At 33.1% G+C, this 14,215-nt stretch overlaps 2 protein-coding genes and 1 long non-coding RNA gene across 5 annotated transcripts in view; all 3 read right to left on the bottom strand.

Annotated features, from left to right (window-relative positions):
- The window catches only part of LOC125667345 (uncharacterized), an 89,398-nt gene extending 80,584 nt beyond the window's left edge, over positions 1–8,814 (bottom strand). Inside the window, exon 1 of the mRNA XM_056147865.1 lies at positions 7,064–8,814. The gene's annotated coding sequence lies outside the window, so the exon portion shown is untranslated. The remainder of the gene's footprint in view (positions 1–7,063) is intronic.
- The window catches only part of LOC130046518 (uncharacterized), a 121,275-nt gene that overhangs the window by 39,354 nt on the left and 67,706 nt on the right, over positions 1–14,215 (bottom strand). Inside the window, exon 1 of one of the 3 annotated variants that reach the window (XM_056147858.1) lies at positions 4,550–4,694. The exons of the other annotated variants lie outside the window; for them this stretch is intronic. The gene's annotated coding sequence lies outside the window, so the exon portion shown is untranslated. Of the gene's footprint in view, positions 1–4,549; positions 4,695–14,215 lie in introns of those variants that run through there. 3 annotated transcript variants of the gene reach the window in all.
- Positions 10,757–12,192, bottom strand: LOC130049832 (uncharacterized). Its single transcript, XR_008798178.1, has 2 exons — positions 11,455–12,192; positions 10,757–11,176 (listed from the first exon to the last, which is right to left on the bottom strand). It is a non-coding gene; the product is annotated as an uncharacterized LOC130049832 (long non-coding RNA).

The following is a 14,215-nucleotide window of genomic DNA, read 5'->3' as shown; positions in this document are numbered from 1 at the left end:
AACAATGGGTATGACCACCCTCAGCCAACGACTGGCTGACCTCGGACTAACGCTTGTACTGCAGCCTTATTCAGGACACACAGTACAAGTGACAGCCCTTCAACCGCTGCACACACTGTAGAGCCTTATTCAGGCAGACACTGTGAACAACAGCCTGGTCGTCAGTCAAGTCCAGTACACAGGACAGACGAATTATGTGGCTAGCCTTAATCTGGTCGACCTCGACAGTGGCAGGCCTCTTACTACTAAGGTCAGCCTATTAAAAGGACAGCCTCAATGCCTCCACTCTGACACCGTTACAATGCACGGAATTAAACCCTGGCTTTCTCAGTAAATCACTTTATTGCTTGCAACTTACTGTTAAACTTATCCACCACGTCTTCTCGCTCTTGGCTTCGACAATAACTGACTGACGACAACTGTTTCGCGCTGTATTTATAGTGTTAGGTCATGTGACTAAATTACGGATGTTTACATTGAAAACTACAATGTAGAACCTGGGTGGTCGATGGATAAATTTCCGAAATATTACATTTTCATATTCAGAAAAATATGTCCATTCACAAAAATACGATGCGTGTGATGAAAAAATAAACTGAAAATGTTAAATTTTTGTGCGATTTACTAAAGTAAGGCATTTCACCTGTCTTGGGCCTCTAGCTGTTTTACAAAATGAGATGACGCATGCGCTGAGGTCATTGTTTATCATGGAGGCGAATTTGATAGCGAAAGGATGTAGTGTTTGAAATGACGACGATTATCGTTGTTCTAGTGTGGAATTGAATGGTTCCAATAGTATTCCCTTGCAGCAAAAACATTCATGAATTGATTTATGTAAGTTTTCGAAATATTCACATCAAATGTAAGCTGAAATAAATTCAAAGCGAAGCGCGACTGATTTCCCACATACTTTATGAAGGCTTGGACAGAAACGAGGGGGATGGGAAAGACCGAAAATAAATGACCCCCTCGTTTCCACAGAAACAAAGTCTTGTGATACATGTACGGGAGATAACTCAAAATTAGTAAACAATCAGAGAATTCTAGCTGTGAACCATTGTTTAGTTTGCTATCTTAAAAAAATCACGCCGCCATTTTATTTTTCCGCGAACACTTTTGAGGCGGCGCTGTACATGGGGTTCGTATTCTCTATAAGATATTAAACTAACAAGAAAACTTTTCTATGAATATCAAAGAAATTGCATAAAATATAGAAATACGTATGAACAACATCGTAAGCTTCAAGCGGCTTATTCCGTTATACCATTTCTCTTTTAATTCATTTCACATGTACAATTCTATATCAACATTTTAACAAAACAAATTATGAAACCATTAAAGTCCTTGTAAGCTGACGGAAAAAAAAACACTTAGCGTGCGTGTCACCAAGTTAAACCCAAGTAGAAGTGGATACAAATATTTCCATTGTATACAAAACAGGATGCGCAGTTCTTCATTAGAAGTGTGCAAAACAGAGTTAGTCAGGTTTTTGTACACGGTACAATATAATGATCATTCATTGACGCTTTAAAAAAAGTTCAGAAATTGGTTTGGAACTAGCTAACGCTGAATATATAAAATTTGAAATAAGGACCCAGAACGCGAACTTTATATCCCCGCCTACCTCAAAGATAATTTTCAACATTTATATTGCATCCAATCTTATCATTCTCAAATGTGTATAGTCATTCACATGAATGTTCTTGAAATTAACTTTATTTGGTGATAAAGAGACAACTTTATGATTCTATTACATCTTGAGTCTAAATCTTTGATAAACTATGAAAAACGAATTCTGCTGGTCTAAGACCTTTAGAACCGGAGAACTTCTGCACATAAACCAAGCGTTTTTACAACAATCTCCGGTCAGTTCTATTTATGAAATCAAGGGAGGGTACATATTTAAATCATGGAGGTTGAACTAAATTTGACCAATGGAAATCAATTACTACAGATTCGTAAAGAAAGCGTTGTTAGTTATTGGATATATTTTATATGTTCGTTTATATTTATAAGTAATTATATCTAGTTGTTTATGTTTATAAGTAATTATATCTAGTTGTTTATGTTTATAAGTAATTATATCTAGTTGTTTATGTATATAAGTAATTATATCTAGTTGTTTATGTCTATAAGTAATTCTATTTAATTGTTTATGTTTATAAGTAATTATATCTAGTTGTTTATGTTTATAAGTAATTATATCTAGTTGTTTATGTTTATAAGTAATTATATCTAGTTGTTTATGTATATAAGTAATTATATCTAGTTGTCTATGTTTATAAGTAATTTTATTTAATTGTTTATGTTTATAAGTAATTATATCTAGTTGTTTATGTCTATAAGTAATTATATCTAGTTGTTTATGTCTATAAGTAATTATATCTAGTTGTTTATGTCTATAAGTAATTATATCTAGTTGTTTATGTCTATAAGTAATTATATCTAGTTGTTTATGTCTATAAGTAATTATATCTAGTTGTTTATGTTTATAAGTAACTATATCTAGTTGTTTATGTTTATAAGTAATTATATCTAGTTGTTTATGTTTATAAGTAATTATATCTAGTTGTTTATGTTTATAAGTAATTATATCTAGTTGTTTATGTCTATAAGTAATTATATCTAGTTGTTTATGTCTATAAGTAATTATATGTAGTTGTTTATGTTTATAAGTAATTATATCTAGTTGTTTATGTTTATAAGTAATTCTATCTAGTTATTTTTGTCTATAAGTAATTATATCTAGTTGTTTATGTTTATAAGTAATTATATCTAGTTGTTTATGTCTATAAGTAATTATATCTAGTTGTTTATGTTTATAAGTAATTATATCTAGTTGTTTATGTTTATAAGTAATTATATCTAGTTGTTTATGTTTATAAGTAATTATATCTAGTTGTTTATGTCTATAAGTAATTATATCTAGTTGTTTATGTTTATAAGTAATTCTATTTAATTGTTTATGTCTATAAGTAATTATATCTAGTTGTTTATGTCTATAAGTAATTATATCTAGTTGTTTATGTTTATAAGTAATTCTATTTAATTGTTTATGTCTATAAGTAATTATATCTAGTTGTTTATGTCTATAAGTAATTATATCTAGTTGTTTATGTCTATAAGTAATTATATCTAGTTGTTTATGTTTATAAGTAATTATATCTAGTTGTTTATGTTTATAAGTAATTATATCTAGTTGTTTATGTCTATAAGTAATTATATCTAGTTGTTTATGTTTATAAGTAATTATATCTAGTTGTTTATGTCTATAAGTAATTATATCTAGTTGTTTATGTCTATAAGTAATTATATCTAGTTGTTTATGTTTATAAGTAATTATATCTAGTTGTTTATGTCTATAAGTAATTATATCTAGTTGTTTATGTCTATAAGTAATTATATCTAGTTGTTTATGTCTATAAGTAATTATATCTAGTTGTTTATGTTTATAAGTAATTATATCTAGTTGTTTATGTTTATAAGTAATTATATCTAGTTGTTTAGGTCTATAAGTAATTCTATCTAGTTGTTTATGTCTATCAGTAATTATATCTAGTTGTTTATGTTTATAAGTAATTATATCTAGTTGTTTATGTTTATAAGTAATTATATCTAGTTGTTTATGTTTATAAGTAATTATATCTAGTTGTTTATGTTTATAAGTAATTCTATTTAATTGTTTATGTTTATAAGTAATTATATTTACCTGTTCGTGACGTCGTTGACCTGTCTACTGTGGGTTATGTTTATAAGTAATTCTATTTACCTGTTCGTGGCGTCGTTGACCTGTCTACTGTGGGTTATGTCTATAAGTAATTCTATTTACCTGTTCGTGACGTCGTTGACCTGTCTACTGTGGGTTATGTTTATAAGTAATTCTATTTACCTGTTCGTGGCGTCGTTGACCTGTCTACTGTGGGTTATGTCTATAAGTAATTCTATTTACCTGTTCGTGGCGTCGTTGACCTGTCTACTGTGGGTTCTGTTTATAAGTAATTCTATTTACCTGTTCGTGGCGTCGTTGACCTGTCTACTGTGGGTTATGTCTATAAGTAATTCTATTTACCTGTTCGTGGCGTCGTTGACCTGTCTACTGTGGGTTATGTTTATAAGTAATTCTATTTACCTGTTCGTGGCGTCGTTGACCTGTCTACTGTGGGTTATGTTTATAAGTAATTCTATTTACCTGTTCGTGGCGTCGTTGACCTGTCTACTGTGGGTTATGTCTATAAGTAATTCTATTTACCTGTTCGTGGCGTCGTTGACCTGTCTACTGTGGGTTATGTTTATAAGTAATTCTATTTACCTGTTCGTGGCGTCGTTGACCTGTCTACTGTGGGTTATGTCTATAAGTAATTCTATTTACCTGTTCGTGGCGTCGTTGACCTGTCTACTGTGGGTTATGTTTATAAGTAATTCTATTTACCTGTTCGTGGCGTCGTTGACCTGTCTACTGTGGGTTATGTCTATCAGTAATTCTATTTACCTGTTCGTGGCGTCGTTGACCTGTCTACTGTGGGTTATGTCTATAAGTAATTCTATTTACCTGTTCGTGGCGTCGTTGACCTGTCTACTGTGGGTTATGCTGTGACAAACTGACTCTTCTCTCTAATTTATGTGAATCTTCATTCGCGCAGTGTTCAACTTCCTTATAGCTATCTTTCCTTTAACGGGAAATCCCGAGTAAATCTTTTTTCACGGAAATTCCCGAGTGAGTCTTATTTCACGGAAATTTCCGAGTGTAACGCTGTGTCCTGATAGATTCTCAGTTATTTTATGTGTGTACAGTAACTCTGAAAATAAATGTCTTTACCTACTAAGTAAGTACAGTAACTCTGTAAATAAGTGAACTCTGCAAATAAGTGAACTCTGTAAATAAGTGCATGCAACTAAGTAAGTATAGTAATTCTGTAAACAAATGTCTTTACCTAGTAAGTAAGTACAGTGAGTTTGTAAATAAGTGTGTGTACCTAAATAATTACAGTAACTCTGTAAATAAGTGCATGCACCTAAGTAAGTACAGTAACTCTGTAAATAAGTGTATGTAACTAATTAAGTACAGTAACTCTATATAAATAATTACATGCACCTAAGTAAGTACAGTAACTCTGTAAATAAGTATGTGTACATAAGTAAGTATTGTAACTCTGTAAATAAGTGTATGTACCTAAGTAAATACAGTAACTCTGTAAATAAGTGTGTGTACCTAAGTAAGTACGATAACTCTGTAAATAAGTGTGTGTACCTACGTAAGTACAGTGACTCTGTAAATAAGTGTATGTACCTAAGTAAGTACGATAACTCTGTAAATAAGTGTGTGTACCTACGTAAGTACAGTGACTCTGTAAATAAGTGTATGTACCTAAGTAAGTACGATAACTCTGTAAATAAGTGTGTGTACCTACGTAAGTACAGTGACTCTGTAAATAAGTGTATGTACCTAAGTAAGTACGATAACTCTGTAAATAAGTGTGTGTTCCTACGTAAGTACAGTAACTCTGTAAATAAGTGTATGTACCTAAGTAAGTACGATAACTCTGTAAATAAGTGTGTGTACCTACGTAAGTACAGTGACTCTGTAAATAAGTGTATGTACCTAAGTAAGTACAGTGACTCTGTAAATAAGTGTATGTACCTAAGTAAGTACAGTGACTCTGTAAATAAGTGTATGTACCTAAGTAAGTACAGTGACTCTGTAAATAAGTGTATGTACCTAAGTAAGTACAGTGACTCTGTAAATAAGTGTATGTACCTAAGTAAGTACAGTGACTCTGTAAATAAGTGTATGTACCTACGTAAGTACAGTGACTCTGTAAATAAGTGTATGTACCTAAGTAAGTACAGTAAATCTGTAAATAAGTGTATGTAACTAAGTAAGTACGATAACTCTGTAAATAAGTGTATGTACCTAAGTAAGTACAGTGACTCTGTAAATAAGTGTATGTACCTAAGTAAGTACAGTGACTCTGTAAATAAGTGTGTGTACCTAAGTAAGTACAGTAAATCTGTAAATAGACACTTTGTTAATAACTGTATGCAGTTGATAATGGCATATTTATACATAGATATGGGAAGTTGATGATGGAGAAGCTGATCATTACATCTATCATACAGTTGATGTAAATACATCGCAATAGATTACTTTAAATCACTACTAATTGTATTGCTAGACTTGATGTTAACATATCGTAATGGCCTACATCTTTACAGTTACTCCCCTTACACCGGGAGTTCTGGGCACGCTGACGATTACGGTCCTCAGCTTTAAATAAATAGTACTAACAAATGGTGTATAGTAAAACTTACATTACCAAATTCTTTATTATGCTGCGTTTTAACAGGTTGTAATATATCTATGACAAAAACAAAGTTTAATTACTCAGATTTCATGGAGAAAACGTTTTAGAAAATGCGCTTCGTGAATTTGTAAAATTGGGGATGGGGGTGTTAAAGGTTTATTTGACTATTATTTCTGTTGAAATTATGCAATTAATTCTGATGATTTTAAAATCAACAGACACCTAGAATTAAAAGTACAATGAAAGCATGTGATACAATCAGGCACGTAACATCGTTTATAAAGAGGGGGAGTTGACTTCATGTTATTGCCTGAAAATTCTTCGCAAGTAAATAAAAAAATATCCAACGCTGTTTCAGTTCCAGTCATTGGTTTAAATTTTACCATTTACGACAAAGTTATTTTTTAAGAGAGGGAGGGGTCATCTTATCTTTAGATGTAAATCTTATACGGTACCAATTTTGATGCACCAGATGCGCATTTCGACAAATTATGTCTCTTCAGTGATGCTCAACCGAAATGTTTGAAATCCGAAATAACAATGAAATTTTAGAGCTATTATAGGCAAAAACAGTGTGCCAAAAAGTGGAGGGGTTTCAACAGTCTCTATTGAAGTCAGCATTTCGCAAATTCTATGGTCGTTATAACGATCTAGTTCGTCAATACAAACTCGCATTGGGTCAAATTCTGTCTGCCGTGTTTCACACCGATTGTTAAGCCGTTCTTGGCACACTGATTTTGACTGCGGATAACTCCGTTTACCTGATCAGGATATAGGGCTCACGGCGGATGTGGCTGGTAAACAGGGGATGCTTACTCCTCCTAAGCACCTGATCCCACCTCCGGTGTGTCCAAGGGTCCGTGTTTGCCCAACTATCTATTTTGTATTGCTTGTAGGAGTTATGAGGTTGAACACTTTTCGTTAACTTCACCTTGCATAAGAGCTATACGTGAGAGAGATAATCCTTAATTTTGAAATGAATTTCTAAATTTTATAATAGCAATTAAATATACATCCGTATTTTCAAGCTAGTAACAAAGTACTTAGCCATTGGGCTCGAGAGACCCTCGTGGACTAACAGTCCACCAGCAGAGGCCTCGACATATATTCATCTGATTGTGTCACAGTAAATCGGTCAACAGATAGTTATGTTGTGATGAACTGTGCAGTCTGTTTGCAATTGTATTCCTCGTTTCATCACGTTTTCTGACGGAAGAGGATTGTTGAAAACAGGGAAATTCGTCCCTAGTTATTTTAATCTCAGTTTATTTCTACATAAATAGGGAAGTTCGTCCCTAGTTATTTTAGTCTCAGTTTATTTCTACATAAACAGGGAAGTTCGTCCCTAGTTATTTTAGTCTCGAATCATTTCGACATAAACTATTTCATTTCTTCTCTTATGTCCCAAGACGTGAATTATATGAAGTAAATAACTGAACCATCATTCATGAAAGGTAAAGATAACGAACAGTGATCAATATATCAATCAAATCTATCTATCAATCAATATCTAAAATTAATTGTTTTGTTTAAAATGAAGACAATAGCAGAAAAGATATGGTTTGATACTCATACCAGCTGAAGTTGGTGACGTCACTAGATATCAGAGAAATACATTTCAATGTGAAGTACAGAGAATACAAACATTTGTACTTCACAGTTAATTTCAATGTGAAGCACACATAACACAAAGGACTATGTACTCCATAGCTAACTTCAAACCCTTTAAAGGACGTTCTAGTTTAATATTTCATGTAAATCAGTTCAATTAAAGATTTTGCAAAATAAATACACGGAAGAAATCGCTGTTGCTCACGTGATGTTTCCACTCCTCATGTCAAACTATTAATATTATAATACCAAACACTGCTCTTATGTTTGTACAAATAAGTGTCCTTTATTGAAATAAAACAAGTTCAATACAAAGATCGCGATATTTATCGTATCGGACACGATATAACCGTACCGATACTAAATATATCCTAAAATCCGGGTTTGTTATGAAAGACAGTCGAAATAAAATTCATGAAATCCAGAATTTAACTGTTAATGTGACAACGAGTAGTTAATATGACAACGAGTAGTTCATGTGCTGGCTGTATTAACTCTTTAACTCATTGTAGAGGATCACAGTGTATAACACGACGTGATTTAACTCTTTGTAGAGTATCAGAGTGTATAGGACTACGTGATTTAACTCATTGTAGAGGGTCATAATGAATAGGACTAGGTGATTTAACTCATTGTAGAGGATGAGAGTGTATAGGACAACGCGATTTAACTCATTGTAGAGGATCAGAGTGTATAGTACTAAGTGATATAACTCATTATAGAGGATCAGAGTGTATAGGCCTACGTGATTTAAGTAATTTTAGAGGCTTAGGGTGCATAGGACTACGTGATTTAACTCATTTCAAAGGATCAGAGTATATAGGACTACATGATTTAATTCTTTGTAGAGGACCAGAGTGTATAGGACTACGTTCTTTGAATCATTGTAGAGGGTCAGAGTGTATAGGACTAGGTGATTTAACTCATTGTAGAGGATCAGAGTGTATAGGCCTAGGTGATATAACTCACTGTAGAGGATCAGAGTGTAAAGGACTACGTGATTTAACTCATTGTAGAGGGTCATAGTGTATAGGCCTAGGTGATATAACTCACTGTAGAGGATCAGAGTGTAAAGGACTACGTGATTTAACTCATTGTAGAGAATGAGAGTGTATAGGACAACGCGATTTAACTGATTGTAGAGGATCAGAGTGTATAGGACAAGGTGATCTAACTCATTGTAGAGGATCAGAGTGTATAGGACTGTGTTATTTAACTCTTTGTAGAGGGTCATAGTGTATAGGACTAGATGATATAACTCATTGTAGAGGATCAGAGTGCATAAGACTAGGTGTTTAACTCATTGTAGAGGATCAGAGTGTATAGGACTAGGTGATTTAACACATTGAAGAGAAACAGAGTGTATAGGACTAGATGATATAACTCAATGTAGCGAATCAGAGTGTATACGACTAGGTGATTTAACTCATTGTAGAGGATCAGAGTGTATTGGACTAAGTGATTTAACACAATCAAGAGGAACAAATTATATAGGACTAGGTGATATAACTCATTGTAGAGTATCAGAGTGTATAGGACAAGGTGATTTAACTCATTATAGAGGATTAGAGTGTATAGGACTACATGATTTAACTCTTTGTAGAGGGTCAGAGTGCATAGGATTAGGTGATTTAACTCATTGTAGAGGATCAGAGTGTATAGGACTACGTGATTTACTCATTGTAGAGGAACAGAGTGTATAGAACTATGTGATTTAACACAATGAAGAGCAACAGAGTGTATAAGACTAGGTGATATAACTCATTGTAGAGGATCAGAGTGTATATGACTAGGTGATTCAACTCATTGTAAAGGATCAGTGTGTTTAGGACTACGTGATTTAACTCATTGTAAAGGACCAGGGTGTATATGACAAGGTGTTTTAACTCATTGTAGAGGATCAGAGTGTATAGGATTAGGTAATTCAACTCATTCTAGAGGATCAGTGTGTCTAGGACTACGTGATTTAACTCACTGTAAAGGACCAGGGTGTATATGACAAGGTGTTTTAACTCATTGTAGAGGATCAGAGTGTATAGGACTTGGAGAATTAACTCATTGTAGAGGATCAGAGTGTATAGGACTACGTGATTTAACTCATTGTAGAGGATCAGAATGTATAGTACAACGTGATTTAACTCGTTATAGAGGATCAGAGTGTATAAGACTAGGTGTTTTAAGTCATTGTAGAGGATCAGAGTGTATAGGACTACGTGATTTAACTCATTGTAGAGGATCAGAATGTATAGTACAACGTGATTTAACTCGTTATAGAGGATCAGAGTGTATAAGACTAGGTGTTTTAAGTCATTGTAGAGGATCAGAGTGTATAGGACTACGTGATTTAACTCATTGTAGAGGATCAGTGTGTATAGTACTGATTAATACTAAGTTATGCTGATAAGTTGTGTGACCCTGGACGTTGTTGTGTATTAAACTTTCGTACAAAATGTGCCCTGTAGCAGATACTGGTGTTATACTATAATACTCAGCAATGGTATTTAAACCCAAACTTTAAACCTGGAGATAACGCGATGTGATTTTGATGTAATATACTAGACAAATCAGAAATTCATTTTATTTTTTCTTCAAGTAAATTGAGAAAAATTAAGATTACATAAAAAATATTGATTACTTGTCGTAAGAGGCAACTAAATGGGTTGGTCCTACGAATGAAGCCGCAAATACTGACACCCCATGTCACAGCAGGTATGGCGAGATAAATATCCCTCCCTACCCAAAGACCTTAAGCACCTAGCAAAAACACACATTTTGTAACCCTTCACCAGCATTGATGTCGTGTCTATACGAGTGAAAGAATCATAAAACACAATGTACACTATCTTTGTAGTATTCTTACACATGACATTTTATCATAAATCATGACACATGCGCATGAAGTCAACACTAAATTAGCCGTCTCGTTCTCATTTGTAACTCTCTTCATCCTAACACGGATAACGCTGCCATACAACCCAAAATAAAACTTTTCTGTTACGAAGGGGAATGTAAATATTCAATCAGAGGAGGAGTGTAATGCTTGTGACCCTCAGTATCCGTCTCTTCTTTTGTCTGTTATATGCTTAAGTAAATATCATGTGATCACAACGTAGTCCAGAGAAATGTCTCTACAGCCCAGTAGCTCAGTACTTCGATACTAGCTTGAAAATATCGTATTCAGTAAGTGTAAAACTTATACGGTACCAATTTTGTTGCGCATTTCGACAAATAATGTCTCTTCAGTGATGCTCAAGCCAACATTTCTGAAACCCGAAATAACAATAAACTTGTAAGAGGTAAAAGGAAAACTATAGTGCCTAAAAACTGGAGCTAGATTCGTCCAATAATAAAAGCTATGCATGAAGAGATAATCCGTCATGAATACTGAAATCATTTGTAATGATTAAGTAGATAGTACAGCATTTAAATTTATCACATGCCCACAATATTTCTTTAACAACAAGCAACCTGAAAACTGACGGGAAAACACTTAACGTGCTTGTCACCAAGTAAAACAGATGCAGAACAGGTTTACAATTACCCGCCTTATTCTTCTTCTTAGTGCTCCTCTCCATCTTAACACAAGCTGTTATTACAGGGGCGGATCCAGAAAGTTTACATAGGGGTTAGGGCTGACACCCAGAATGTTACTTTTACTGTCATCAAGAAAGTGTGTGTGTGGGGGGGGGGGGTAGACGTTATTAATCAAAGGTGGACTTGAGGAAATTTTTATTCAGAGAGTTGTTCCTCAAATTAATTCTGAAATCATTTTCAATGTTTTAAGTAGATAGTACATCATTCATAATTTGGAGTGTATTCATTCAAATCAACTATGAAATCATTAAAGCCCTTGTAAACTAACGGGAAAAAACACTTAGCGTGCGTGTCACCACGTTAAACCCAAGTATGAGTCGCTAACAAAGCAACACTCTAAATATCTCCATCGTATACAAAACAGGATGCGCAGTTCTTCATCAGAAGTGTGCAAAACCGAGTTAGTCAGGTTTTTGTACACGGTACAATATAATGATCATTTATTGACGCTTTAGAAAAAGTTCAGGACTTGGTTTAGAAGTACCTAACGCTGAATATATATAATTTGAAGTAAGGGCCCAGAATGCGAACATTATAAAGACGATTTTCAAAATTTACTGCTTTCAATCCTATCATTGTCAATTTGTATAGTCATTAACATGAATGTTCTTGAAATTATTATTTGGTGATGAATTGATTGGCAAATTTATAATGTATTAAATCTCGAGTTTAATTCTTTAAATATCAATGGAAAACTAATTTTGCTGATCTAAGACCTTTACAACCAGAAAACTCCTGCATAGGAAACTAGCGGTTTATACCAACCGTTTTACAACAATTTCCTGTTTGTTTTATACATAAATTCAAGGGAAGATATGTATTCACATTATGGAAAATGAACTCATTTTGACCTTTGAAAATTAATTACTATAGATCCACAAAGAAAACAATGTTACCTATTGGATTTTCTCAAATCTTCATTTATGTTTATAAGTAATTCTGTTTAGTTCTGTGTGTGTATAAGTAATTATATTTAGTTGTTTGTGTTTATTTTTTTTTTTTGTATTCACATTATCTTCACCTTGCATTATGGAAAATGAACTAATTTTGACCTTTGAAAATTAATTACTACAGATCCGTAAAGAAAACAATGTTAGCTATTGGATTTTCTCAAATGTTAATTTATGTCTATAAGTAATTATATTTAGTTGTTTATGTTTATATCAAAATTTGTACCGTATAAGTTTTACAATATGTAATTATATTTAGTTGTTTATTTTTAAAAGTAATTCTAATAAGTTGTTTATAAGTAATTCTATTTAGTTGTTTATGCGTATAAGTAATCATATTTAGTTCTTTATGTTGATAATTAATTCTATTTATTTCTTTATGCTTGTAAGTAATATATATTTATCTGTTTGTGGCGTCGTTGACCTGTCTACCGTGGGTTATGCTTTGCGAAACTGACTGCTCTCTCTCATCTAATTGAAACTTTGTTCGGTCGGAGTTTAACTTCCTTATAGCCATCTCTCCATTCACGGGAACTTGCGAGTAAGTCTTATTTCTCGAAAATTCCCGAGAGAGACTTATTTCACGGAAATATCGGAGTCAGTCACGATATCGCCACATGTAACTCTGCGTCGTGATCGATTCTCAGTCATTTTAAGTTTGTATGGTTACTCTGTCAATAAGAATGTAGCTAAGTAGGTACAATAACTCTGTAAATAAGAATGTAGCTAAGTAAGTACAATAAATCTATAAAAAGGTGTATGTACCTAAGTAAGTACAGTAACTCTCTAAATAATTGTATGTACCTAAGTAAGTACAGTAACTATGTAAATAAGTGTATGTAACTAAGTAAGTATAGTAATCATGTAAATAATTGTATGTACCTATGTAAGTACAGTGACTCTGTAACTAAATGTATGTACCTAGGTAAGTACAGTAACTCTGTAAAGAAGTGTATGTACCAGTGTGTATAGTAACTCTGTAAATAAGTGTATATACCTAAATAAGTGCAATAACTCTGTAAATAAGTGTATGTACCTAAGTAAGTACAGTAACTCTGTAAATAAGTGTATGTACCTATGTAAGTAAAGTCACTCTGTAAATAAGTGTGTGTACCAAAGTAAGTACAGTAACTCTGTAAATAAGTGTATGTACCTAAGTAAGTACAGTAACTCTGTAAATAAGCGTCTATACCTACGTAACTCTGTAAATAAAGGCACCTAAGTAAGTAGAGTAATTCTGTAAATAAGTGTATGTACCTAAGTAAGTACAGTGACTCTGTAAATAAGTGTGTGTACCTAAGTAAGTACAGTAACTCTGTAAATAAGTGTGTGTACCTAAGTAAGTACAGTAACTCTGTAAATAAGTGTGTGTACCTAAGTAAGTACAGTAACTCTGTAAATAAGTGTGTGTACCTAAGTAAGTACAGTAACTCTGTAAATAAGAGTATGTACCTAAGTAAGTACAGTAACTCTCTAAATAAGTGTATGTACCTAAGTAAGTACAGTAACTGTGTAAAGAAGTGTATGTGCCTAGGTAAGTACAGTGACTCTGTAAATAAGTGTGTGTACCTAAGTATGTACAGTAACTCTGTAAATAAGTGTGTGTACCTAAGTAAGTACAGTAACTCTGTAAATAAGTGTATGTACCTAAGTAAGTAAAGTAACTCTGTAAATAAGTGTATGTACCTAAGAAAGTAAATAATATATATCATGCCTACAAATATATCAGTCTTCAAAGTACTAATTGTAATGTTAAAT

Source organism: Ostrea edulis, chromosome 8 (assembly GCF_947568905.1).
Source record: "Ostrea edulis chromosome 8, xbOstEdul1.1, whole genome shotgun sequence".
Classification (NCBI taxonomy): Eukaryota; Metazoa; Mollusca; class Bivalvia; order Ostreida; family Ostreidae; genus Ostrea; species Ostrea edulis.
Note: the sequence above shows the minus strand (reverse complement) of the source record. Positions and strands in the feature narration are given on the sequence as shown.